This window comes from Saimiri boliviensis, chromosome 2 (genome assembly GCF_048565385.1).
Source record: "Saimiri boliviensis isolate mSaiBol1 chromosome 2, mSaiBol1.pri, whole genome shotgun sequence".
NCBI classification, from domain to species: Eukaryota; Metazoa; Chordata; class Mammalia; order Primates; family Cebidae; genus Saimiri; species Saimiri boliviensis.
Window position 1 is genome coordinate 78,924,066 of NC_133450.1, and position 27,829 is coordinate 78,951,894.

Below are 27,829 nucleotides of genomic sequence, written 5' to 3' on the forward strand. Positions count from 1 at the left end.
CTTTTCTCTTTATATCTCATGGTGCTGGGCATATAATATGTGCTAAATAAATTCTCAGTAGTTGATTTATTTGTCTCTACTGCAATCTGATAGGGTAGATGGACCATTTTATACCTAAATATAAATATATTGTTATTAATAATGTTCAGCTGCTTCTCTTTTTTTTAAATATATGTTTTTAAGAGTAGGTCTCTTGCATAACATGATAAAACACCTAAATCTTGCACATTTTCTGGGGAGCTATTTCAAAGTAATTTGTCTGAAAACAATTTATTAGACTATCTTGTTTCATATATCCTATTCTATTTATCTTTTCCCTAAGAAGAATATACAACTTCTCAGCCTCCTCAGAGAAAGAGTAAGAGAGTTGGCAAGAGAGTTTAAGAAATCAAGAAGGGTTCTAATAGGATAAATAAGAATTTCTTCACTATTTCTGGGGCAGAACTCTTAAAGTCAATAATGATAATGATAAATACTAAAAATAACAGTGTTTCATGGCTTACAAAAGGCTTACAGAAGAACTATCTCTTTTAGACTTTGGATCCAATGACCCACTGTGAGTTAGAGAAGGTAACACTAATCCCACTTCGCAGCAAGTTTAAATGGTAACCCCAAGGTCACATATTTAGCAAAGGGCAGGCAGGAATCTAACACAGCTTTTGTAATGTCACACCCAGTGACCTTTCCCAAGTGTACATTTTTCTTCTTTTTTGAAATAAATTCATTTAAGATATAAAAGATAGTATTTCTGAGATCAAGATTTTCCAAAGAATTTTCCACTAAATCATAATTTCATGGGATGTTATAAAATGTGACAGAATGAAAATGAGTGTAATAGGTTTGGAAAATGCAAAGTTAAAACATGTTAAAGTATAATATTTCTCAATGTATTTAACCTGCCACTGTGCATTGTTGAATGCTGTGACTCTACATGAGTGCATAGCATCCCCCAGACCTAGTGGCTGTGGAGTACGCAGTAGACAGCAGGGGTGTGTGCAATGTTTCTCAGACCTAGGTTACAAAGGGATCACTCTATTGGCCAACACCTTCTGCAGTCTGTGTCCTAGAACACATATGATAGGCAATGCTGATCTCCATCAATGCCTCCTTTCTCCCCGTTAAAGACATTCATATTATGGATATTTGCAATGTCCTGTCTTTAAATGAAATTAAATGATGTGTTATCACTGAAAATGGATCTTCAATACAATCACAAAAGAAAATGCAAATATGTCTTATGACACCCTACTGGTGTTTGAAATTGTATTTGGTACCTGACTTATTAATTCCTTTTCACAATAGTTTAACCCATATGAAGAAGCATGTGATTTCTACCATTTAAACCCTATCAGTAAAATGATCATTATGTCTTTTTAACAGAAAATATTCTCTTCAGATTTATGACTTGCATCTGGCAGACAAAAACTGTGTAATTTATACAGTTCATTACCACAATTGTAACAAGAATAAAAATCACAGCAGCCCTTAGGATATTATAAAACGTATTCAAAACTAGTCCTTTCTAGCATTGGGCTTTACTTGGGGGGAAAATATTTGATATTATGTATGTTTGTGTGAAAGAAAGAGTTTGAGTTTCTATACCCTGTAGGAAGTACACATCAGGGATGTGCTATTATATGATAATGAAATGTAAATAAAAGACCAAAGTCTATCTTCACATCTTTTCTTCCGTATTTCTGTGCTTTTAAACTAGCAACTCTTGGGACAAAAGATTTTACTAGCAATGATTCTAAGGCCCTATCCTTCCCGATATAAAGACCACATCCTCAGGTACCCCACAATGTAGGACTAGAAGATAGGTAATTCAATTAATCCTAATACTTGCCTGCAGGGTACTGAGGATAAAAACCATTCTGTTTCACCCTATATCAGAAGCTCTGCAGGTCCTTGTGATAAAATGGAGACCACTTAGACAACAATATCAAATAAAACAACTAAATAACAATTAAAATTCCAGCACCAAAGCCGTGCATGGTGGTACACGCCTTTAGTACCAGCTACATGAAGCTGAGAGAGGAAGATCGCTTCAGCCTAGGAATTCAAGGGCAGCCTGGGCAACATAGTGGGATCTCATCTCTAAAACCATAAATTAAAAAAACCTCTTATATTAAGTTGCCTAAGAGCCCAAGTAATACAAAATCCATATATTTTGTATATACAAAATGTATATTATTTTTAGAATTTGGAAACCTATAAAAAGTTCGCACAAAAGGCTTTCAAGGCACGAGACAAATAGACAAAGTAGCATTTATTAGTATATACAGCATAACCAAGGAGCATCTTAGAGGCTCTTTCTAAGAGCCTCTTTTCAAAGAGCCTCTTTTCTCCTAATTATTTCAAAACACCTGCCTATAGCCAATATACACACAAAATCTCCAGCAGAAAATGATTAAAAGTAATTAGAACAGGTGTTATCAGGATGGAAAATTAGAAGGGAAACTTTAGATTACAAATGGAAGAGAATAAATTCATTCCCAGTCCCAAAAGTGTCCTCAGATTCTGTGAAAATTTGAAAATGGAGGACCAGGTACCTTTACCATTTAAGCACAGTGAAACAAATTTCACTTGCATTTAAGAAGAAGGTGTGGCATATCAAACCACAACAGTATTATTCCAGGGGGCAAAAAGGCTAAAAACCACAGTACAAGGAATTAATGTTCCTTTGGAGGGTGTCCTTGATTACCCCATTAGCCTTGCAGGCCAACATGGATTAAACATAGGATTCTGGCTGGGCACAGTGGCTCATGGCTGTAATCCCAACACTTTGGGAGGCCGAGGCAGGCGGATTATGAGGTCAAGAGATCAAGATCATCCTGGTCAACATGGTGAAACCCCATCTCTACTAAAAATACAAAAAAATTAGCCAGGCATGGTGGCATACACCTGTAGTCCCAGCTACTTGGGAGGCTAAGGCAAGAGAACCACTTGAACCCGGGACGTTGAGGTTGCAGTCATTGGAGATCACACCACTGCACTCTAGCCTGGCGACAGACCCAGACTCCATCTCAATAAATAAATAAATAAACATAAGATTCTGTTGGGGGTCAGAAAGCGATACCCTAAAGTATGATGCTTTGGCTTGCTGAGCACTTTGAACTAAAAAAAATAAAAATAAAAATTAAAAAGTTAAAAGGCCTTAGGAGGAGCCTCAGAATCAGGGACTTTCTGTCTCACTTTTCTCTTCCCATTCACCAACTGCAGATAGGGGATTGCATTAAAAGTTCCCCTATCTCACTGAGGAAACTTTTTCCCTGCCAAAAAAATGCAAAAGTCTTAACACTTCCTCATTAAGAATCTCACTAAATAACCAGGGAAAAGATTAACCACCAGAGAAGAGAAAAGACTAAAAGTCATCACTACAATTAGACAGACAACAATTCCTCTGAGGGCGCCTCCAAGAGATTGCCTGGAAAACCGAATCTATATAACAAGACAAGTTCATGGTACAGTTCCACCCCTCACCTCTCCCCAACTGGTTGCTGTCACCTCCAGAGCTCAGAGGAACTCTGTCCTAGAACATTCCCTCCTTTTTAGGCTCATGTGATTCCCCTAAAAATCATTTACTACCCTTCAAAATTACCTGTATCTCCCATGTCCCTCTCCCTGATGAAGACGGTATTTAAGCCTCAATCATCCTGCCCCTTTGAGTCTCATATTTTGTATGTCTCCCATGGACACATTCAATTAATGAATTTATATGCTTTTTCTACTGTGAATCTATTGTCAGTTTATCTCAGCAGCCTTGAACCATCAGAGGTGGGAGGGAAAAATTCTCTTTGCCCCTACAATTCATACATCTTATTCAAACTTATTCTACCTACATCAGTAAGATCTAGCTCTGATTTTCATTTTCAGACTTCTCAAGCTCTACCACTTGCTTTGCACCAAGAATATTCATTACAATGTCAGGGAATGAATGGATGAATAAATACATCAAAAAAATAACTCTAGGATAGAGACAATGTCTCCAATATTTATTTGGAAATTATTTTCCAAGTTATCACAAACTGTGTTTCTAATTTGACCAACAGTTATGGTAGGCAAAATTTTTATTTCATTAAAATCTGTTTTATTTCATCATAACTTATCTACAGAAGCAGCTGAAAGAGAAATGCATTTTTTCTTTTCAGAACTTTTTTTCCTTATTTTATGAAATGTATGGAATATCTTACTGCTCTGTATATGTTCTCAATCCTTCTCTTTAAATTTCCATGGTAGACATCTATTTTCGATTACCAGCAGGAATTAGAGGTACTGGCAAATAGTTGGTAGGTAGTCTTCCAATCAAGGGATGTTTCAAGTACACTTTCCTAGATAGTATAGGTACTCTCTAAACAAACAAATTGAGTAGCGTGACAATTTATTAATTCTATACATGCCATTAGATGCTTCAGATGTTGTTTCCTCTCTAGGCCTTCACTGGTTTCCTATTTAAAATTTAATAGAGTTGCAAAATTCCATGACTCACAGAATCATTCTCTGAGCTTCTGTTATATTAGATATAAGCAGAAAACATGAGTTCTTTGTCTGTCAATTATGGACAAACAAATTATGCCTGGTCCCAACGGTAACTGTCATGTTTAAATGATTTTAGTATTATTTAGCACCCTGAGCAAGAAAATCACTTGGAAAGAGTAAATGCTAAACTCTAGTGGTTTTTAGACAAACCCCACCACCAATGCAGACACATATACCTGTCCTGGCAAAACAAGATTGTGAAATAATAAAATTAGAGCTTGCTTACTGGGTCCCTTAAGTCTGAGGAAAAATCCATACTCTAACTTGTTTACTGTAGTAGTGAATATTTCATATACATCAAGACACATTATTGTATAGCCAAAACATGAAGTATAATTTTTCACTTGAGGAAAAAAATTGATTTCTTTATCCTATGTATTTGTAGTTACTATTTTTCTTTAGCATGTCATCTAAAGGTTGAATTTTAGTCTATGTTTCTTTGGTGAGAACGAGGAGTTTCATTAGACAAGGTCCCAGGAGGACTATCAAGTATGTTATTAAACAAGCTTTGACTTAAGGAAGCAAGAAGGCAAATTCAGAACAATTGTAAGCATTCAAATAATTCTAGGAACAAGAAAGGCTCTTTACTTGCAATCTTTTATGTGGCTAAGAATGTCTGATAGGAGGTGATGGTGAAGATCATTGATCAATGGAGTAAGTCTGAGTTCTAGGCTGCAAGGCAGCTATAGTTTCCCAAATACACGTGTGTAAGTCTCTGTTTGGTGTGCAAAGCAGGTAGTTCTCGGGTTGTGCTCCTTGATCTGAGTATTCTACCACCAAAAGCCAGAGTTCAATGTTCTCTAAGCATAAGAGGTGTGGCCCATCACTCTATAATATATGCATTACAGCACACACAGAAGTGACTCAGAGTCAGTCGAAAGGAACAGGAACTCTGCTTATGACTCTCATTTTAGCAAAAGGCCAAGCCAAACCTTCCGTTTATATATCTCTGTTAAATGCTGCTTTAGCTCAAAGGTCTTTTTTTCTCACTCTTACCAATTTCCTTTAGGGTTGGGTTTCTGTTTCAACGAAGATATTTAGATGATAATGCTTCCTTTAAGATGATTATTTGTTTAAAGTTCAGGCTAATAAAAATAACTTATCCCATTGAAAATATTCTGGAGAGCATAAGAACATTTTAGGATGTTAATTGCTCATGTTACCAGTCATCCGTGAAACATATGCCAAAATGCTCTGAAAGGTTCTGAAATGCCTCTTGCAGCTATAAATCTTTTACAGGTATGATTATGTGGTAGCAGAAATAAGAAAAAGTACATCCAACATCTGGAGTCAAATGGTTTGCTGAAGTAAGATTACAAAATTAAAATTAAATGAACTTAATTAAAAGGGGAGGAGAATCTAATTTAATATGGACATTCATCATGTCCTCATTGAAGTTTCTTCCAGCACCAGAAAAATACAATAAAGTCTGAATACAAAAGTTGGATAAAGCCTCTAATGGAGTGTGAAAAGATGACCAAAGAAACACAGTCAGGCAGAATATATTCTCTTTTTCTCTTTGCCATTTTAATGACATGGAATACCCAACTGTTTTGAAAAGGTAGTATCAATCAAGAAACTGAGCTTGGAAACTTATCTGTTTTAACTGTCTCAACTGTTTGAAGTTTCATTGTACATATTTCATCACTTAAAGATGGTGATTACTAGGTTGGGTTTTTAATTCAATGATACCTGACTGAAAACTCTAACAATATGCAGTTATAAAAAAAGGAAGGAAGGAGGGAGGGAGGGAGGTGGGAAGGAAGGAAGGAAGGAAGGAAGAAAGGAAGGAAGGGAAGAAGTTCAAAAAGAAAAGTGTTAATTTTAAATTAAATCACCTGCCCTTTGGTTTTCACCTTCTAAAGAAAAATATAAACAATGGGCCTTCTTAACATTGTGGTTTTGAGTTCTTGCTGCTCACTGAACAGTTTCTGTCTTTCTAGTTCTTAAATATTCTGTGCTCTGTGTGCTGCCATAAAGTTACATATCTGTAATTATGTGGAATCAATAGAATTTTATTTTATTAAATTGATTATAGATTATAGAAAAGACAGCCAAATATTATTTCACCCTTTGTAGTCCTACACACTATGAACCTTGCTAGAGGTTAACTTTATGAAAACTTTTTACCATCAACTGACACTGATTCCCATCATCTCATCTTTCCCTTTGACCTCATAAATATTTAGTTTTTGTCATACATGTCATTGGCACCTTTACTTCTGATCCCCCTTATCTGAAAGAGAGGCTTCTAATACCTCCCCATCCCAACCACAAATCTAATCTAATATGGTACACACTCATAAATGAAGTGGAAAGTGAAGGCCAAAAAACCCTTAAGCAGAAAAATGGCGTGAACAGTAGAGGAAGCCAGAGAAACAGAAAGCATCAAAAATAAAGCATTAAAATTACTCCATCACCCGAAGCCAAAACCAAGGAGTAGATGATAAACAGACATTATTAGTGTATATTTATTTAGAACCTACTCTTTATAAGTGCTGAGTACTTTCAAATACATTAGGGTAGTTAAACACAGCAACCCTGTGATAAGAAAACAGAGGATAATAAGCACTTCACTGACGTCTTTAGCACTATATAGGTGGTAAGTAACAAAGCCAGACTTTAAACACCAGTCCTTTCTTGCCATATCCAATGCTCTTACTCTACATGGCACTGCCTCAGAAACTGCAGGTGGTAAGAACCTGAGATTGAGAACCTAAGAGAGACTGTGGAGTATAACAAGAGGACTGAATCTTGTCTGAGAATGTGATTAAAGAACCAGTGGTACACGTGAGGATGAAAAGTGAATAATTTTAACTGTTTCATTCATCAAAATCATGTGTTCTTTACTGGCTCATATCATTTACTTCATATTAGACTTTAAAATCCTTGCAATATCTCTATACTGTCAGAGAAGAGAAATAGCAATTTTTATGGCTGACAATAACCCCAATGGTACTGATGGTCTGTGTTACTAATTGTGATCCTGATTCTATTCATATGTACTTCATAGGTACTTTTTTGTCCTAGAGTGCTGAATAGCTATCCCTAAGGCCACAGAGAGAAAACAACTTTACTTTTTTGGAGATAATGGAAGTAAGGCCTTAGATTTCATTACAACTTACATTTTATTATAGTCCCAGAGAATGACTCATCATAGGTAGTGCTTCCGAAAATGTGTGAATATTATCATCCTTCCCAAAAAGATGTTGGTTTTAGAATTGTTTTAGATAAAAAGAGGAAAAGTTAACAGTCACTTATGATATAACAGTTCTCACATCAGATCAGCAAAGGCAGAAGGTCAGGACTAACAAACATGAGGTCACTAGGACTGGCAAACCACAGGCCTCCACACAGCTCAGAATGCACAAAATAGAAGATGAGCAAAACTGTGGGGCAGCTAGTTTGCACAGAGAGGGAGAAGGCAGCACTGCCAGAGACAGCGGAGGCGATGGTCATGCAGACACTGGTTCATTCACTATATCATGGAGTAGACCAGATTAGGATAGAAAATTAGTGGAGGGGAAGAAATATAAACAGGTTGAGGGGAGAAACAGCAAAGATCATAAAAGAATGTTGTAAATGACAAAAATAAGTTTCACTGTTAGTCTGTATATGACAGGCCCAATAATACAACACTCTACTGATAAAGGAAGGTAAAGGTATCCTCTGAATAAAGTTGAGCCACTGGGCTCTGTAATGATGAACTCAGAGGTAGCCAGCCCATTCAGTATATAAGACCACTGAGCCCAAGGCCACTGTTTGGCTCAATTTAAGAGAATATCTGTGTGTTCTGAGCACACCACCCTTCGCAAGGATAACAGTCTCCTCAGCAACAGTCAGTGATCACCTGAGAACTCTTCACATTCTTGGAATGGAAAGGTCTGCCTCACCCCAACCCCTCCACATTACTCACTTTCCTCTCAACACTCACAGCCTCATCGCCATGTCCTGCCCTGGACCAGCAGGCCAGTTATCATCGGACCATGGCAGGCCAGTCACCACGCCAGCCCAGTACTTCCAGGTCATCTCTTATCTCCTCTTCTCTAATCCTCATATGGCTTTGTTCACTGCTTGTTCTGATCTTGGCTTCATACCTCCTGAAAGTCTTTCACTGAGTCCTCTGAGACTTGAGGTCAATCATCAGTAAATCTGCTTATTCTCTACTTCCTTTGGAAACTTCCCTTTCACCTTTTTGCACTAGTTGAAATCTGACTTCCCAGATAACACTCAATCCACTAAAGCCCTTTCAAGAGGTAGCTTTTACTCTCCTATATCCCTCTTACCAAGGAGCATAAAAGTATAGTAGGTGTCCTCCGTGTTCTTCATTATTGTGTCCAGGCCTTTTTTTCCTTCTTCCTCAATAAAACTCCAGCTTTCCCTTTCATGTCATCAAGCTCTACTCCCCTACTCTTGTCAGTGATTCCTCCACCATCCTCCAGTTCATTTCCCCTCCATTGATTGGAGACTTTAGCATGTGGCTCATTATCACTTTCTCTAATTACTAACCCTATTTAATTTTGGCCATTTTCATATCCAGTGGCATGTCCTCCCAATATCCTCTTTCTCAGCTTCTGGACTACTTCTCCAAATTCAGAGTTTCCATCGGTCACCCTTCCTGTGCCACTCACTTCCGCAGTCACACACTTGATTTTGTGGTTATCAATAACTGCACTTCATGCAAAATCTCAATTTTCAGTATTCTCTTCTATGACCATGATTTCTTATTTCTCTTTTATCATTCCTTCTAATGCCCTAACTCCTACAATTCTAAAATCCCACAAGCACTTAAAATTTGCTCTCTGTGTCCCTGAGATACAGCTCTCTCATGAAATCCTCTCTTCCCTCTTCTCTCCTTTGCAGCTTAAATCCCACAGAGAACCATTTGAATCTTTTCCTAGCTCCTTTTTGTCTTGGTGAAGTTTCTTGGTGAAAACATAACTCTCCTTAAATTCAATCAGGTGATCACTATATGCTTGCACTTACACAGTCTAACATGACTGATATTTGGTAAACAATCAAAAGAGAATGTTCATATCCTGTGACTACCACCTCTTCTCACCTATCCGCAACTTTCCTGTTCTTATAGAGAAGCTCTTTGTGCTCTTAGTCAAAGTCACCATATTCTCCTAGGCACAGGACCCTGTCCTATCTTCCTGAAGTTACTGAAGCAGTCTCCTCGGTGGTCTCCCTCCTTATGCCTTCCCTACCCGCCCTGTGCATTCTCTCCTACTCTGCTATGGGCTGAATGTTTATACTCTGCCAAAATCCTTATGTTGAAATCCTAACCCTTTAGGTGATGGTATCAAGAGATGGGGCATATGGGAGGTGACTGGATTATGAGGGTACAGCCTTCAAAGATGGGATCATTGCAATTATTTTAGAAATCCCAGAGGTAACTCTCTCCCCATGTAAGGACAAACAGAAGGCTCTGTTTATGTACAAGGAAATGGGCCCTCACCAGACACTGAATTTGCTGATGCCTTGACCTTGAACTTCTCAGCCTCCAGAACTGTAAGAAATAAATTCCTGTTGTTTATAAGACACCCAGTTTATGCTATTTTATTATAGAAGCCTGAACAGACTAAGACACACCTTCAGAATGGCTGCCAGAATGACCGTGTAATGAGTTAGCCTGAATAGCCTGCCTGCTAATTTTCAAATGTGCTACCCATTCTCTTGTCTCAGAGCCTTTGACTTACTGTTCTCCCTGCCTAGAACAATCTTTCCCAGATTTCTGTTTGGCTTCCTGTCTCATTTCCTTCAAGTCTTTTTTCAGAACGCATCTACACAGAAAAGCTTGATCAGGTCACCCCATGTAAAATTTCAGCCCCATACCCCATTTCATATCTCCTTTTTTTCTCGTTGCACTCATCTGTATATAAAATATATATGGGCATATAAAATACATAAATGCTATATTTTAGATATATTTATCTCATGCATCATTTACCTTCTCTGTTGAAAGGTAACTTCCTTGAATGCAGACGTTTTTACCTGTTGTGTTTACTTCAGTGTCCCCAACACAAAAAACAATGTCTAGCAATGCCTGCTAGGTGGTGATCTACAAACATTTGTTCAATGAATGAATTGCCAAAAAAAAAAAAAGGATGTATGAGTGGTCAAAAAAAGAGAAAACAAAGAGCACTTAATGTCTTTCCACATGGAAGATTACTATTTAGAGATGCCTGTTTTTACCATGATATCTTCCATTTATGAAATTAAGATTTCAGGGGATTCAAGTATACAACAGTTGTCATGTTAGGGCCATGACGATATGGTAATACAGCTCATTGAAAAACACCAAAGCAACACTAAGAATTAATACAAATCCTGAACAATTCTAAAATTACTATTTTTAATCTTAGCAGTAATTGTCACTCCTTAAACAATAGATATTTGGTAAATCTTGCCCCTTTAGACAACCTCTGAAAGTTTTACGTTTGATGACAACTCTTTCCTAGTTTCTCAGACATTCATATTCTCTCTTTGTCTCTGTCTCTCTCACACACACAAATACACACACATACACACATATACACACACAGAGTATAAGAAGATAGAGTCTAAAAGGTAAAGTATATAACCATGGGATGGTATGTCAGAGCACATCTTCTTGCCTGATATGAGGATGAAATCATAATATGCCTACACAATTTACGTTTTTTTATCTCTCCTTTCCCTCTGTACTCTAAAACAAATGAATATTAAATATTCAAACTTTTAAAATGTTTCTAGAATCACGTTTGTGCCTTTTTCAATAATATCTAATAACATATCTTTAGATATTTAATTAGAATTTTTTGCAGGTGGTTGATAAGACAACACACTATTAACAGCTATAATTCCCCTTCCCCCTCAATTTAGTGGAATCCTTCAGTGACATAAAGATTGCCTTTATCAGAGGCTCTCAATCTGTCCCAATTTTTCATAAGTCACTGAGTTCTAATGACATTTTGTCAGATGCAAAACTTGAAAATAAAAGAAGAAAATTCTCTTTTGACTTTATTACACCAAAAATGTCTGAGTGATAGATGGGACCATTGCAGTGATGGCGGTTCTCTGGTTTGTATTGTTAGTCATGAGTTATTTTGATCGGCTGCAAAGTAATGGGGGGGTGGCTGGAACAGAAAATACTTGCAATTTTCTGGAGCTTCAACAAAACGCTAATAAAAAATAGCTGAGATTTTAAAGACCCTACCAGAATCTCTATCAATTTCCATAATTTCCTGATCCCCTTCCTGGAAAGAGTCCTATGGACCTCTCTTTGCTAATGATATCTTACCGCCACATTGACTTTGGGCAGAAACAGAGGTCAGTGATTGAAAAGAGAAATTGCCTTTTGAGTTAGGAATGCTGGAAATAACAGATGTAGCCAGATCTGCCAGATTGTGAGTAAACTGATTGAGTTACTAGTACTATGATCTGCTATGACGATTTCAAACTAATTTTCAAGCTAACTGGGTCAATTATAAACACAAGGAAACTTGGGTAGTGTGATTTAGGACATTTCCCATACTTAACCTAATTCTCATCTTAATTCTCTTTGGTTACTTCCCAGACTGGTCTCAGAATTTTGTGACCAAGGAAGGTTTAAGTTAGGTTCTAATATAAGGACAAAATAGACCATACTCAGGCTTGAAGGAGCTATTAGTTACTTTTGTTCTCTTGACAGAACAAATCGGTAGAAAATGAGGGTAGACTGCAATTGTCACAGAAGGTACAAATGATGCTGCCGTGTGATGGGGGGTCTTGGGACTGGGGAAGAGTAAGGTTATCATTTGGGAGGACAGCAGTGTACACAAGTAAGTCTCTCTACAGTGGTGACCTTGGCATGGCATGCAAATTTTATTCCTAAACAAAAAATAAATGGATGATACTCTTGGTTGGTATTTGACATATCAGGCAATTTCACTGACCCACATCCATTATGTTAACATTGTTCTCTAGCACTCTGGATAAAAATTTGGGCCACTATGTTTAACTTCATCCATTATTCATAGTCCTTGATTGCTTCTAACATTAGTACATGAACTGGGAGCTCTGAAAGATTTTTTATGTCATATGTAATTGTTGGAATTTCCTGTGTATTATTTAAGTTACATTTTCTAACAACTTGGCTTTATTCTTAAAGGATGTGTGATCAACAGTTCTTTGCAAGGGCAAAGATTATGGTACGTTCCAGCAAATTGTGTTTGTTAACTTAAGACATTTATTTCCCCCAACCCCCAACTCATATTGATTGTCTACAACATTTGTAATGAAACAGAGTCAGAGAGTAAACTCAGGGCTGTGGGGGTATATTTGTCTTACAGATCAAACACTTAAAGCAGGATTTATGGAAGCAGAGGGCTGTGGGTCAATAGCTAAAAAAAAACCTGGATTGTAAACAATCAAAGGACTTTCTGAGGTGTGAAGGAGAGGAGAAAGGAGACGGGAGGGGGTAGAGAGGAGGAGGAGAAGGGGCAGGAAGATACACAGGGTTTGCTTTGCTAGAAGTCTACATTTGAAAAGAATTAGAGGAAAGGAGGTCTGAGAAAGACAAATTCACCACAAGGATTAGCCCCAGAGACCATTCCCACCTCTTACTGACACCGATTGTATTATAAACATTTCCTCTGTACGCTCCCATACTCTCATTTGGAGTAATTTTAGACACTGAAATTTTGAATCAGTGCATCAGGAACACTAAAAATAGATAAACATACAATTCAGGGAAAGCTATAATGATTGTGTTTTGTTGTTATCATAATTTAATAAGAACAGTCAAGTGTATTAGAGCTCAGAGCAACTGTAAGCCTTCGTTCAATGTAAAAATATAGACAGATCAATGAAGATGCCTTTCTGACCTAATGTTCTAATCAGACAAGTGCTATTAATAAGGAAATCAACTTTCTAGCAATACTAAATTCTGTGTAGTGAATTTAAGTTCCACAAAGTATTTTTTTACTTATTATTTTATCTCCAGCTAAGTCTACAGAGGAATAGAGTAAGTATTAAACCCCTTTTATAAATTAAAAACTAAGACCTGACATTTAAGAGACTATTTAAAATCTTAGAGACAAAAGAAGAAAAAGCTTATCTAGAAAAGTCACATATGGTTTTAGGATTAAGAATGAGGTACATTGGTTTCTACGTTAGTGTTTTTCTGCTCTGTCACTCTACATGAATATATTCTTTCTCAAACAAGTCTATCTGTTCAACAGTGTCTTCATATGCAGTAGTGGGACAGGATTCTGTATGATCCTTGGTTCTTTAGAGAGACAAGAAGCTCCAAGGCTTGTTCTAAGAAAATCTTCCCACTTGCTAAATGATGCCACTCAATTTAGCATGGTCTACTGGATTTCTTTTGCGGGCTTTCACTTTTGATAACAAAAAGCATAATTTGGTATATACAGTTCAGATGAAATTATGACTTCTGTGGTCCAGAAGTGAGTTGTAGGCCACTTTCATAGAGGTTTATAATTTCATTAAGGCCAATCACATGCAGGTTTCTCTTTTTTTCTCCTCACATTGCTCAGCCTTGGGGATTTTTTAAAGCCCTGTTCAGTTTAGCTCTGTCCCTTCTGACATCTACAATTTAATGACTCTAATTAGGATGTTACCTTAAATTCCATGTACATATGAGAAAACCATGACTTACGTATGGAAATTAGGGTGGTTCCTAGAAAGCATTTCTAAATCATGAAATAAAACATGAAACTCAAGTGAAGAGTTATTTAATTTTCAAGGGGAATGTAATATTTGGATAAAAGAAACCGTAATGATGCATTCATTTACGTTTATGGGCATAAAAGTGTGAAGTTATATCGTCAGTTGCAGGTATCAGTTTAAGTAATGCATCTTCCAAGCTATTTCATAATCATTCTTCCATTGTTCCATAAATAGATTTTGAGAATACAAGCTGTTAAACTAAAAGTTACTGCAATAATATGACTGAATAAAGCAGCAAGGCTATTTGAGAAGAATATACTAAGAGGACTAAATATGAATGCTGAATTTCCAAAATACATCCTTCAGAAATTCACAGATGTAAGGCCATGTTCAGTATCCAAGAATGAGCAAATCAGACTACTCAAAGTCACATTTTGCTCAATGCACCACAGATCTGCGACAAGACCACATGTAAATGGACCAAATGTAGTGGTTCACACCTGTAATTCCAGGACTTTGGGAGGCCAAGGGAAGAGGATCATTTGAGGCCATAAGGTCAAGGCCAGCATGGGCAACACAGTGATATCCTATCTCTATGATTTTTTTTAAATTAGGAAGGCATAGTGGTGTTTGTACTCCTAGCTACTCAGGAGGCTGAGATGGGAGGATCCTTTGAGCCTAGGAGTTCAAGGCTGCAGTGAGCTGTAATTGTGCCTTTGCACTGCAGCCTGGCTGACAGAGAAGATTCTGTCTCACAAATGAATAAATAAATAAATAAGGAAAGAAAGAAAATACGTTATAATAGTAGCTGTGAGAGAACTGAATGTGCCAAATATAGCCTCACTCCATGAAGATCTGGCTTAAAGGAAGATAGTAATGGAATGGGTATTATTTTTTAAATTTAATTTATTAAATTAAACAACTCAGGGTCCAAAGAATCCACTGAGGCCTACATGATCTTGTTTGACTGTTTAAACCTATCATGGCACAATTTCTACTTCATATTGAAAATGTGTCCAGAGATGGTACTCTCTTTTATTAATAATATAAATTTGATTTATTACTTTATTAAATATTATATCTTGGCCTCAGATTTAAGGGAGGGAGTATATGTGTGTTTATCCACACATATATATAAATACACAAACACACAGAGGAGTGGAAGACTTCCCTTTTCAAAATGAGCTTCCAGTAACACAATTTGCCATCCATCTGTCAACACTGTCACCATTATAACTTTTTTTTAAAGTAATGGCGTGCAGATGTCTCTGATGGCAGCAAGTGTCCAGCATGTAAAGATGCACTGTCATCAGCCTCAGAGAGTCTTCATTTTTACATAATCTCCTAATTAACTGCAAATGTGGTTGTTTTAGACACCAAATATCTGGGCCCATGTTAAGGGTATGACCACGCCACGCAGAATTAAAAACAGAGTCACTTTTCCTTTCTTTCTCCCCATTGATCTTAAACTCTGTGTCCCTTTGTGCTCTAGAATCATATCTCTTCTGAATACAAATAGTTTTATTGTCTGAAACGGAAACCATTTCCTCCACTTAGTCCAATGGTGCAGAAACTTTAAAAATCTAATTATTAGTTTCTCTATTTTCACTCGTACCAACAAACACGGTGTTCAATATTTATGGATTATGAATTTCTCTTGTGTTTGCTATGGTTTTGCAAGGTAGCAAAGTAGAGATCTTGACTGATCAAAAAAGATATACCTAAACAATTTCAGTTTCACATCTAATGAAAAAAGCCAGAACCCAGTAATATTTAATGTCCTTCATTGTTATATATGTAAATCTTACCACTGCAAGCAAATGTGAAATCCTTAAATTGCTGGCCTCAGTGTTCCCATGTCAACTGGCATATGCTCAGGTTGGAGATCCTGCCAAAAGTCAAAGGAAAACATTCATGAAACAGAGCCTGATGGATGATTATTATAACCCCGTCTTACCAGCACTGCCGGAAAGCTTGGTTTATAAATGCCTGCTGCTGCTTTAATGATAAGACCTCTTAAACACAGCTGAATGCAGTGTACCAGTGGATTTTCTTTTTTTACTCTCTCTCTGCCCTAACTAAGAGACCGATTATTGATCTCTACCTGGATGTTCCTATTGCGAACAGGCCATTCATGAATACAAGCAGGACGAATAATGGTACCCCGCCTAGGTAGTTTTAATAAACTGTAATCAGGACATAGTCTCTGCGGGGGAAAAAAAGTAAACAGCCCAATTTTAATGAAGTACTTGCTTATATGACTGCAATGTCTGTGTACATTCTATGGGCCACACATTGGGTAGTGGAAGGCAACTTGGTTTTCACTGAGTCCCTTGTCAGAGTGGACAAGGATACTCTTACCCAAGAGAAGTTTCCAAATGTTTTTTGTTGCCCTTGAGATGAGGCTCTGACGGCTGGAGTGGATTTTTCTTGCTCTGACCACTCTACTGGAATAGAGGGATCTGAACCCAGAATTGGTTAAACAGACACAGAAGGAATATAAGCCCATGCGAGCACTCAAGAATCCCAAAGCTGAAGACAAGTAGCTGAATTAATATCCCCAGGAATTCTATGAAGCCTCTTGAAAACTGGAGAAACCTTAGTTTAGAAATAGACAGCAAGGTGTTTTAAAGTTAGAAAATGTCAGACTTCGTCATTCTCAGATGGGTTTTTGTTCTACCAGTATATGAATGTGCATGTTAGCTTGTTTGATGTAAGAGGAGATATAAGTTTTATATTTAACATCTGCTGAAGTTTTTTTTTTTGACTAACACCTTTGATATTTCTATATTTCAATGAAACAAAGCAGAACTATAAGGGTAGTTCTTCAATGGCAGAAATGCATGCAACTGTGAATATTAAAACAAGAACTCAGCTAAGGAAGCATCTGGAAAACGAGTGCCCTGCACACGTGTCCACCATGGCGTTAGTCAGGCCATAGCCACTCATCTCCTTGTGTTTAAGTGGAGAGAAGGAAAATTTTCTTTGAGAAAAATGGAAGAGTTCAGACTAACACAAAACATTCAATACAATACAATACAATACAATACAATACAATACAATACAATACAATACAATACATGAATATTGTATTCATATCTGAATCCTGTATTACCTCACCATTTCAAAGACCAAAGAATCATTTAGGATAGTATTATCATTAGAGTACTTTTGCTAAAGACTGAACATATTTGGGCCAGTATCGAGAACTAGTTGTTTTCAAATGTGAGTGTGCATAAGAGGCTTTGGATAGTCTGTAATAACACAGATGCTTTGGTCTTATTTTTTAAAGATTCTGAATCAATAGGTCTGGGCTGGAGTCCAGGACTATATGCTACATATTTTCAAGAAGAACAAGTCATTTTAAGGTACCTACCCCAAAGATCCAATTCAAGAACTAATTAGTAGGGGCCACCTTCAGATTCACTTAATGAGGAAACTTTTTCCATTTTAGCCAGCCCCTTGTTGTGTTACCTGACTATGGTTGACAAACGTGGAGAAGTATTTAGAACAAGTAATTTAGCAGAAGTATTTCTAAGAGGAAAAACAGCTATAACATTTAAAAGGGGAACTGGCTTTTTACAAATCAGAGGCTGCTATCAACAAAACAGGTTAGTAAGACTTATTTGGAGGGCAGATATAAACCTAAATTTGTTCCTGTGTGTTTTAATGCTTCTTGCCCAAACGAAGCTATGAAACCAAAGAAGCCAGAGCCACACTTCCCACCACATAGAAAAATGCCCCAGCCAAGTGCAGTGACTCATGCCTGTAATCCTAGCACTTTGGAAGGTCAAGACAAGTGGATCCCTTGAGCCTAGGAATTCAAGATCAGCCTGGGCAACATAGGGAAATTCCTTCTCTACCAAAAAATATAAAAACAATTAGCTGGGCAAGGTGGCGTGTGCCTGTGATCCCAGCTACTCAGGTGGCCGAGGTCAGGGGATCACCTGAGCCCAGGAGGTTGAGGTTGCAGTTGAGTCAAGCACTCCAGCCTCGGCAACAGAGCCAGACTCTATCTCAAAAAAATAAAAATAAAAAAATAAAAAGTTTCCTTAAATATTTGGTTCCAACATCGACTTTCAGAAATACAGTGTTACACAGTGCTTTTAGCCTAAATCTAAGAACCCCCCGGCACACACACACAATAGTTTGCAAATTTTATAAATTTACTTGTGGTGCATTGGCTCCTCCCATCCTTCCCCACTCCCAGTAGGTCCAGGGCTTTCATCAGATTCTTAAGGTGGGAGCCTTTGGACTGGCGGTCTGAGGATATGAGTCCTAACCTTAGCTTGGCTTCTACTTGGTTTGGTGGCTTTTGACAAATAACTTCACCTCGCTACCACACAGTTTTCCTGTCTATGAAATAAGAAAGCCGAATTCGCCAGGCGCGGTGGCCCAAGCCTGTAATCCCAGCACTTTGGGAGGCCAAGGCAGGTGGATCACAAGGTCAAGAGATCGAGACCATCCTGGTCAACATGGTGAAACCCCATCTCTACTAAAAATACAAAAAAATTAGCTGGGCATGGTGGCGCGTGCCTGTAATCCCAGCTACTCAGGAGGCTGAGGCAGGAGAATTGCCTGAACCCAGGAGGCGGAGGTTGCGGTGAGCCGAGATCGCGCCATTGCACTCCAGCCTGGGTAACAAAAGTGAAACTCCATCTTAAAAAAAAAAAAAAAAAAAAAAAAAAAAAAAAAAAAAGCCAAATTCAAAAAATTGGAATATGTTTCCAGCTTCACAATTCTAGGAAGTACCAATAAAATTGGGAGCGTCAGGCTCCCATCAAGAAGGTATCTTGACATGTTTTTGGACTAATGTCCTTATTTATGGGGGAGGAACTGAAGGCCAGAGAGTTTACCACGCTGTATAGTACGTGGGAGATACCGTCATGGTGGAAGATCAAAAGAGAACCCAGAGTTTCCAACTTATCCACCAACTCACTCTTCTTTCTAATACACAGTTAAGTTTTTAAAGCTCTATTTCCAGCTCATACTTTCTCATTGGCCGAGGGTGCATTTCAGGCAGGATTTTCTTTTCTTGGCAGAGAGAGGGGTACAATGTGTTCTTTGGGGCTCTCTCCCAGATTTTCTCCAGGAGAGAACATATGCCCAGGTCCCCAGAGAATTGTGTTCCCACACTCACAGCTGTACAATCGGCAAGAAAAAGCTTCTACAAGCTTAAATAAACTATCAGCAATTGCAAAAGTGCTCTGAAGTGTCTTCACGAAGTGTTCCAGGAGAATTGCTATTCTAAAAAGATCACCAGGTTACCTTGTCCTGGATTTTACCCTGTACTCAGGCATTAATACTTCAAGTGCATCAGTGATACTCATTTATTTCTCCAAAGTTCAACATTCAGTAAGCACAACTGGCAACAAAACAGAAGGAGTCCTTGCTCTCATGTAGATTAGTGTCCAGTGGGGAACTATAACCTCCCGCAAGTTCTGCTGCACTCCTGCCTGTGTGCTTCGGGAGGGAGAGAGAAGCTCTCCAAGAGACAGGCTCATGCTTCCTGTGTGTTGCCTGCTTCTAAATCACAAGCATAGTTCTGGGAGACTATTACCTTAGCATGAATCAGTTTATCCAAATTGCTTTGGTTAAACCTAACAGCATCAGGTTCTGTGTGGCTTTCCTCATTGTGTCAATACCTATTTGCTTACTAAAACTTTACCTGTCCAATAATACCTAGATCAAACACCCTGCTTTGAATCTTTCTGTGCAATTTTATCTCATGTCCATAAGAATGTACAGAGCAACCTCATTTATTTCTTGGTTATAGCACTGGGAGTGGAAGAATTTTCAGCCTTTACTAGTGTACAGGAATTATGAGTCATTTAGGTAAACTAAATAAGGAGAGTGTTATATAGAAGGAGGTCAGAGTCATTGTTAACCAATTATTATAAATCAAAAGGAAAGAAATGGAAAGTATATTTTTGTTAGCTTTTGTTCTGTGGAATGTTTTCATAAGATTATTTTAAATATATTATTTAATCTAATTCTTGAAAACACTACTCAGAAGATACATTGTTATGCCCCATTTACAGATGCAGTAAGTCTCAGTGGGGATCAATAACTTAAACCAGGTCCAACAGCTCCAAGCGGCGGCTGGCAGCGATGGGACTCAATCCCAGGCCTGTCTGAGGATGCCAGAACATGCCAAGGTAGTTGTCTTCTCCACCACCCCTCTCCACTTCCACGCCAGGTCACAAGCGGGGAGGAGAAAATGTTGATACTTACTGAGAAAGAGAATTTAGACAGTGCAAATGAGAAACCACAGATCTCTGACAGCTTGGTCAAGAGTTCTGTCTACTGCCCTCCTTCTAAGGCCCATCCTCAGACTCTGCCAGTCTTCATCACCACGTCCTTTCACATGGAGACTCCCAACACTCCCACCCTACCACCACCACCAAGGTGCAGAGAGGAGGGAGAAGGGGTAAGAGCGCCTGTGAAAGGGTAACTGACAGCAGCATCTGCGAGCATCTGAGCTTCTGGCTGGTTATCCATCCAACGTGCCTTGACAATCATGCTAAATCTTTAAGCCCCAGAAAAGATAACACCTCAGAGTTGTGAAATGTAAAAACTGCAAGTCTGGACTTTGTGTACAGCACTTTTAAAGAGCACCTCCCCATTCTTCTTTCCAAGTACTACCCACCTTATATATACATGAGGTATTTGGCAGCCTTTTGCACCAAGAAGGTGGACAGAAACTGGGCTTGACAGATGGATGCATCAACTTATCTGCTTCTCAGTAACAGTACTACGTCATCTTCAGGTAAACCTTCCCCAAATATTTTTGTAACAATGACAGCCTAAGTACCTCCAAAATAATGATGGTAATCACACATTCTGGTTGTTAGGAATTTTTCACTTTACAAAGTATCTTTCCATTCACTATTTTCACTTAATTACCACAAAAACTAAATAAAGTGAATAGGACAGTATTTTTTTTTAATTTATGGTTTTCTTTTTCTTTTTTCTTTTTTTTAGGTATGACTGGCAAATAAAAGTAGTATACATATCTATGGGGTACAATATGATGTTTTGGCATAAGTATACATTGTAAAATAATCACCACAGTCAAGCTAATTAATGTATCTATCACCTCACATAGTCACTTTTTTTTTGGTGGTGAAAATGCTTGAGATCTACTCTCTTAGGAAACTCAGTTATACAATACATTATTAACAATGATAGTCATTAGGTCTCCCAAGCTTATTCATCTTATAACTGATGGTTTGGACCCTTTGAGCAACATCTACCTTTTTCCCTACTCTCCAGACCCTGGTAGCCACCATTTTACTCCCAGTCACTGTGAGTTTGACATATTTTTAGAAGTCAGAGTAACTGTTAATAAATTATTATGAATCAAAAGGAAGGAAATGAAAAGTATATTTTTGTTAGCTTTTGTTCTGGGGTATGTTTTTATAAGCTATTTTAAATATGTTATTTAATCTAATTCTCAGAAAACATGACTCAGTAGATCTATTATTATGCCCCATTTACAGGTGCAGGAAGTGTCAGTGGGGATAAATAACTTAAGCCAGGTCAAACAGTCATAAGCAGTGGAACCTTTTTCTCCATTCAAAATTCTTCAGACAACCTTATCCATGTCAGACTCACCTAGGTCCCTGATTTTGTTGCCCTCACTATGTTCACATAGACTGAGCTTTGTTGCTTTTTCACTTTCTCCAGTAGTTGCTGATGGTTACCGGACTACATATGTGCAAAGTTGTATATGACAGATAATTTGCACACTCAGTCAAACCCTTTTCCTCACTCCTTTCATGGGCTCAGGAAAAGTTGAAGCTTTGTGCAGAGAATAGAGAACTGAAAGGATATGTTAAAGTAGCTTCCTTTCAAAGAGCAATTCTCAGGTCTCCTTGCATATGGCCCCCATGAGTCAAAGTGTAGCAAGTACTTCTGAATCGCTGTAGGGCATGTGGCTCTGCATACATATGCATAATGTCCTCTTCACACTTTGGAGCTACCAGATGCCTGGTTCTGCTGGGAAGAGGTTTGGTAACCCACTTGAAACTATGAGGATTCATAACTCATTTATGCAAGCTGCAGACCCCTCTAGATGACATCTCCTGCTCTAAAGAATGATTGAGAGAAGGATGTAATAGAGCTGAAAATGACAATGAAATATTAGCAGTGCAGCAGAGTTTATATGAGGCCCCCAGCTAGATGAGGGAATTACACAAGTCAAAAGAGGCAAGCCTTCAGGTAACACAAAAGAAGCAAGAAGTCTAGGTGTCAAGGACTAATTCTGTTGCTATGGGAAAGACCCTGAGGCATTGATTCATTTTACAGGCTGGTGAACAGCCCTCAATCCTGGACTCCCCATGCTTTTAAGTGCTAGGTGAAGCTCCTCTGCCATTCCCACTGGAATGACTTAGCCCTCTGACGTAGTGGAATGAGATTGGGGTTTGGTGGAGGAGGGCGATGTTTAGGATGGACTCAGACTAGGTCCTGACCCTATGTGCGGTGGGACTTTGTGACGGACTGGGATCTGCCTCTCCTGACACCACCCTCCAACCAAATCCTTCTCCACCAGCTCTCCAAATTTTGTTCTGAAACACTAAGCTCATGCCACCCACTCCAATCCCTTACAGTCGCCACCCCTCCCAGATACTAATATACTCTACTCAGGAGACTAGATTCCTGCTCCTCAGAAGAGAACACAGAGCCCTGAACAGCCCTGTCCTTGCTTTCAGCTCTTGTTACACAGCACTATCTGCATCTCCTGAAACACTCCAGTGCACCATGCCTTTGCCTTCTGCTTGCTCCTCCTGGAGTGCCTTTTTCACTTCTCCCCCAGGGACATTTCCTACTCATTCTTTAAGCAGCAGCTGCCACTCGACTGGCAAGGTGAAGACTTTCTGATGACACCTTGCACACGTCTCTACTTGACCACTTAGCACTCTCCACTAGAATTATATGCTACATGTAATTCATATGCTACATGTAATTCATATATGCCTGTATGAAACCATGGATTTCTGGAGTGCAGGAGCAATGCTTGCGAATATGCCTTTTTATCCTTTACACTGAGCCAAATACCTGGCATACAAGCCTGGTAAATGCATGTCGATTGAAAGAAAATGAATGAATTACTCACTAATTTCTCTCCCACATGCTTTTAACAAAACAGCATGTGAGTTGTTATCATTCTCCCATATACACTATAGTGGTGATACTGGAGAAAAAGAGACAAGAGATCAGAGTACTAGCTTGGCATCTTTATCTTTAAGCCTGTGCCTTAGGGTAAGTTCATTTTCCCCATTAAAGGCACTCCTCTGATACAATGTTAGGATCCTATCAGGTCACAGCATTAAAGATCTTAGAGAAAGGCAGTCATCTGTACTATAAAGAGCTCAGACTTTTCAATCAGATAGTCCTGTGTTCGAATCCAGCCATTTCCACAAGTAGTAACTGGAGCTGGAAAAGTGCTCAGAATCTAGCTGAATTTCAGGTCTCTCCTTGGTAAAATGAAGAGGATAATATCTACCCCACAGTAGTATAAATAAAATAAACTTATAACTACCAAGATGGTAGCTCAATAAATGGCAACATTTATATTTTAGGTTCTCAATAAACGGCAACATTTATTTTTTACATCTTCAGCCTTAACCCCTTTTGCTTCTTGGTTCCCACAGAGTTTTGCTCTTTCTCTAGAATAGAGGTCCTCCTTGCTAAGGTATTAGAGGGTGATCTATACACCAGAATCATTTGGGGTGATTTTCCAAATGATATCCCCACATCCCTTTCAAGAAACACTTCTGTAGCATACCATCACTGTTACTGATGGAAGCATGTTTTCTTTCTCAGGAGCCGTCACACACAAATGGGGCTGAGAATTACTTCTCTAGAACACGGTTCTACAAGCCTTACTCTTTCACTGTCATAATTCTAGCCAGGACCAAAAAATTCTCATTCTGGAACTATTATAAAAGATTTCTAGTTGACCTCCCTATTTAGAGGTTATCCCCATCAGTCCATCCTGTATACGATGGCAAGAATCATCTCGCAAACCCCAGAAAGACGGAGTGAATTTCTGATAAAACGGGCACATCAGTAGTCACCAAGGGGAGAGTAAGCCCCATCTCCTACACCGACACTCTGCACTGCTTCACCTACTTGTGCCTTTGACTATGTTATTGCTTTTAACTGGAGGGGTCCTTCTCTCCCTAGCCGCTCCCCCTCCCCACGCAGTTTAAGAATTTCTACACATCATTCAAGACAAACTCAAGTGCAGCTAACTGTCTGCTCCTCTGCCCCTCTGTGGCACCAGTGTACCTAGCACACCTCTGTGTGTGTGTTCATCACATTCTGTTACAAGTTACTAACTCATGAGTCTTCTGTATTAGATGGCAAATTCTTTAAAGGAAGAGACTGTGTCTTAATCATTCATGTTTCTTCTCATAAAATAGATGCTCACTAAATTTTTATTGAACTGCACTAAATTGAACTGAGATGATACCCTGTTCATGCTCCGTTAAATCATTTACCTTGCTACACTCCCTACTAGGATGTGTGCACTGTTCTCATATGTGTCTGCATGACAGTCATTGCTGGGGTTTTCTCATCAGTTTTACACTTTTTCCTTGGGTCCTTTCTTTTCTAACAGAGATTATACAAAAAAGAAGAGTTGTGCATTTACTGGTCCACTTTATTTCAAAATCTAGGGAGGCTGAGTAAACCCTTCAGCCAACACAGGGATTCAGCAGAAAAAGGCTTTTGTTAAAGCATCTTGCCACTTCCCACTCATTAAATCCAAACTTCCTCAGGTGGACTGCAAGATAGTACACCAACTTGATTGAACCTCTACCCAATCTAGCTGTCTGGACTAGCCCAGAATGCATAATTGCTTTTCTTTGTGATTGTGCTGTGAACAGAACAGGATTCTGTTCCTGCATGTTTCCCCTCCCTAGCGAGAACAGTGCTGCAGGCTCAGATATCTCTGGAATATCCATTACTCTATGATGGAGGCGTTGCCTCTTGAGGTCCCAGGAATTGTTGGCTTGTCCTTGATTCAACGTTCATCTATTTATTCATCAAACATTTATGGATGCTTTTCCTTATGTCAAATGCTAAGGTAAGTCCTAGGGAAATAAAGACGCATAACAAAAAAAAAATGTCTGGCTCACAAAGAAGTTACTTAGGATGGGGAGAAGACAGAATGTAAACAAATGGCAGTATAATAATGCAAATAGAAAACAGGTCCATAAGCACAATGCTGGAGGTGCCCGGTGGAAGCAGAAAAAGAGAAGCTGATGTTGTTTTCCACTTATTAGCTGTGCAGAGAACCTGAAAGCACCCAACACAGATATCCTCCTTAGGCTGCAAATATCCCTTATGAATTTGAAAACGCTCTTTGAGAAGACTGCTAGCCCTATTGCATAAATCACTGTTGTGGTTACATGAGTGACACTACAAGCCTAAATTCCCCCTCTGAAGAGCCATTGTCCTAATAGAAGATCATTGCTGTCTCATTGCAGCATCTTGAACTCTCTGCTCTCCAGCATATGCAACTTCCTGACTTCAAACAACTATAAGATACACTATATAAGTGAGAAGGAAATATAGATGAGGAATACCCAAGAAGAACCTTCAATAAAAGGCTGCTCCACCTCTAACTCTAAACTGTTCTGCCCAGCATATTAAACACTAGCCGCAGGTAGCTATTTAAATTTAAATTATTTAAAATTAAATAAAATTAAAATTCCAGTTCTGCAGTGGCACCAACTACATTTCAAGAGCTCATTAACACACATGGCTAGGCTACCATGTAGTACAGATACTGAATATTTTCACCACCCTAGAACGTTCTATTGGACAGTGCTGCTTTAGGAAATAATCTGAACTATTTATTCACCAGTTTATCTTATGATTTTGGGAACTGTTTACTTTTCAAAACCTCAACTCTGGCTTGGGAGGCAACAGTCAAAAGCAAAAGGTAACTATTTTTGAAGGGCGCACAGTCTAGTGGGTAAGGCAATATCTTAAAAAGGAAAAAACACTAGACAAATGTGCCGTGGGTGGGATGAAGGCACAGACACAAAGCAGTCTAACTGACTTAAAAAGTAAGAGAAGACCTCAAAGCAGAGGGGACACTTGATGTGATTTTTATAGGACGTGCATTAACTTTCCTAATTTACAAAGTGGAAAGGGCACTGGAAATGGTGAGAACAGCATATTCAGAGTCACCGGGTGGGAAGAGCTTAGTGCGCACGGACTTTTGGGAGGTTCCTGAGAGCAGGCTGACAAAGTAGCAGACATGCGTATTGGGTGAGCAGGTGGAAGGAAGAAGGGTTACAAATTGTAACATAGTAGTTAGAGCACTGAAGTTTTATAAAACGGGGTTTATGCTCAAAATTATCCACTGCTAGCTTTATTATCATGATTTTAAACATCTCTTTGAAGCCCATTTTTTCTTATCTATAAAATGGTATTAATAATACTGCCAACCTTTTATGATTGTTTTGTGGATTAAATGAGTCATGCTTGTTACAGTGCATGGGACGTGTCAAACATCAAAAATCAAGTCATGGCCATTTATTCTATAAGAAATGAGGGGTTAGGCTGGGCGCGGTGGCTCATGCCTGTAATCCCAGCACTTTGGGAGGCCGAGGTGGGTGGATCACGAGGTCAAGAGATCGAGACCATCCTGGTCAACATGGTGAAACCCCGTCTCTACTAAAAATACAAAAAAAATAGCTGGGCATGGTGGCACGTGCCTGTGATGCCAGCTACTCAGTAGGCTGAGGCAGGAGAATTGCCTGAACCCAGGAGACAGAGGTTGCGGTGAGCCGAGACTGTGCCATTGCACTCCAGCCTAGGTAAAAAGAGCAAAACTCTGTCTCAAAAAAAGAAAAAAAAAAAAAAAAAAAAGAAAGAAATGAGGGGTTATAAAAAGATTTGAGGAGCAAAATAAAATGACTGTTTCATACACAGAAGACACAAAGCAATTACTAATGTTAATAATAATTAAAATAATAGCTAATATTTACTGAGTATTTACTACATATTGGGCATGATTTCAAGCATGTGAAATAAGCTAATTCATTTAGTCTGCTCAAAAACCCAACCATTATTAGCTTTCCTTTACAGATGGGAAAATGAAGATATAAAGAAATTAAATGATTTTTTACAGTACTAATAATTGACAGCAGTGGGATTCCAATCCAGACATCTGGCTCTTGAATCTACATCCTTAGCTCTCGGGCTGTTCTGTCTCTGTTAGAAATTCTTTGACAAAATCCTGCCTAATATTATATTGAATTATTTCACCCCAAAGCATGACATCAGACTCATTTATTTAAGTACATATCTTCAAAACAAGTTTCTCACGTCATGAAAGCCAGTAAGCCAGTATGAGTGCTCTAGAAATAGGCCACAGAAGGCCATCAAAATAAAAACAGCCAGTTGTTTGATAAACTGAGTATCTTTTGAAGAGGAGGTTCAAAAGACTCCTTGAACAACCAAGACCTAACTACAATTCCAGGGCATTCTCAACCACAGTCAGCCTGTAATAACTTCTCACTTTGTATTAGGTCCCCATAAACATCAGCTTCCTCTTAGGAAAATGTGGATAATACCTGCCTCATAGCATTGCAGCATTGCAAAAAGTATTAAA

The 27,829-nt window shown here is 38.6% G+C and overlaps 1 protein-coding gene across 8 annotated transcripts in view; it reads right to left on the bottom strand.

Moving 5' to 3' along the window:
* SEMA6D (semaphorin 6D) overlaps nt 1–27,829 on the bottom strand; it is a 589,870-nt gene that overhangs the window by 353,313 nt on the left and 208,728 nt on the right. For all 8 annotated transcript variants that reach the window (XM_074393659.1, XM_074393658.1, XM_074393656.1 and 5 more), the window contains exon 2: nt 16,002–16,081. The gene's annotated coding sequence lies outside the window, so the exon portion shown is untranslated. The remainder of the gene's footprint in view (nt 1–16,001; nt 16,082–27,829) is intronic.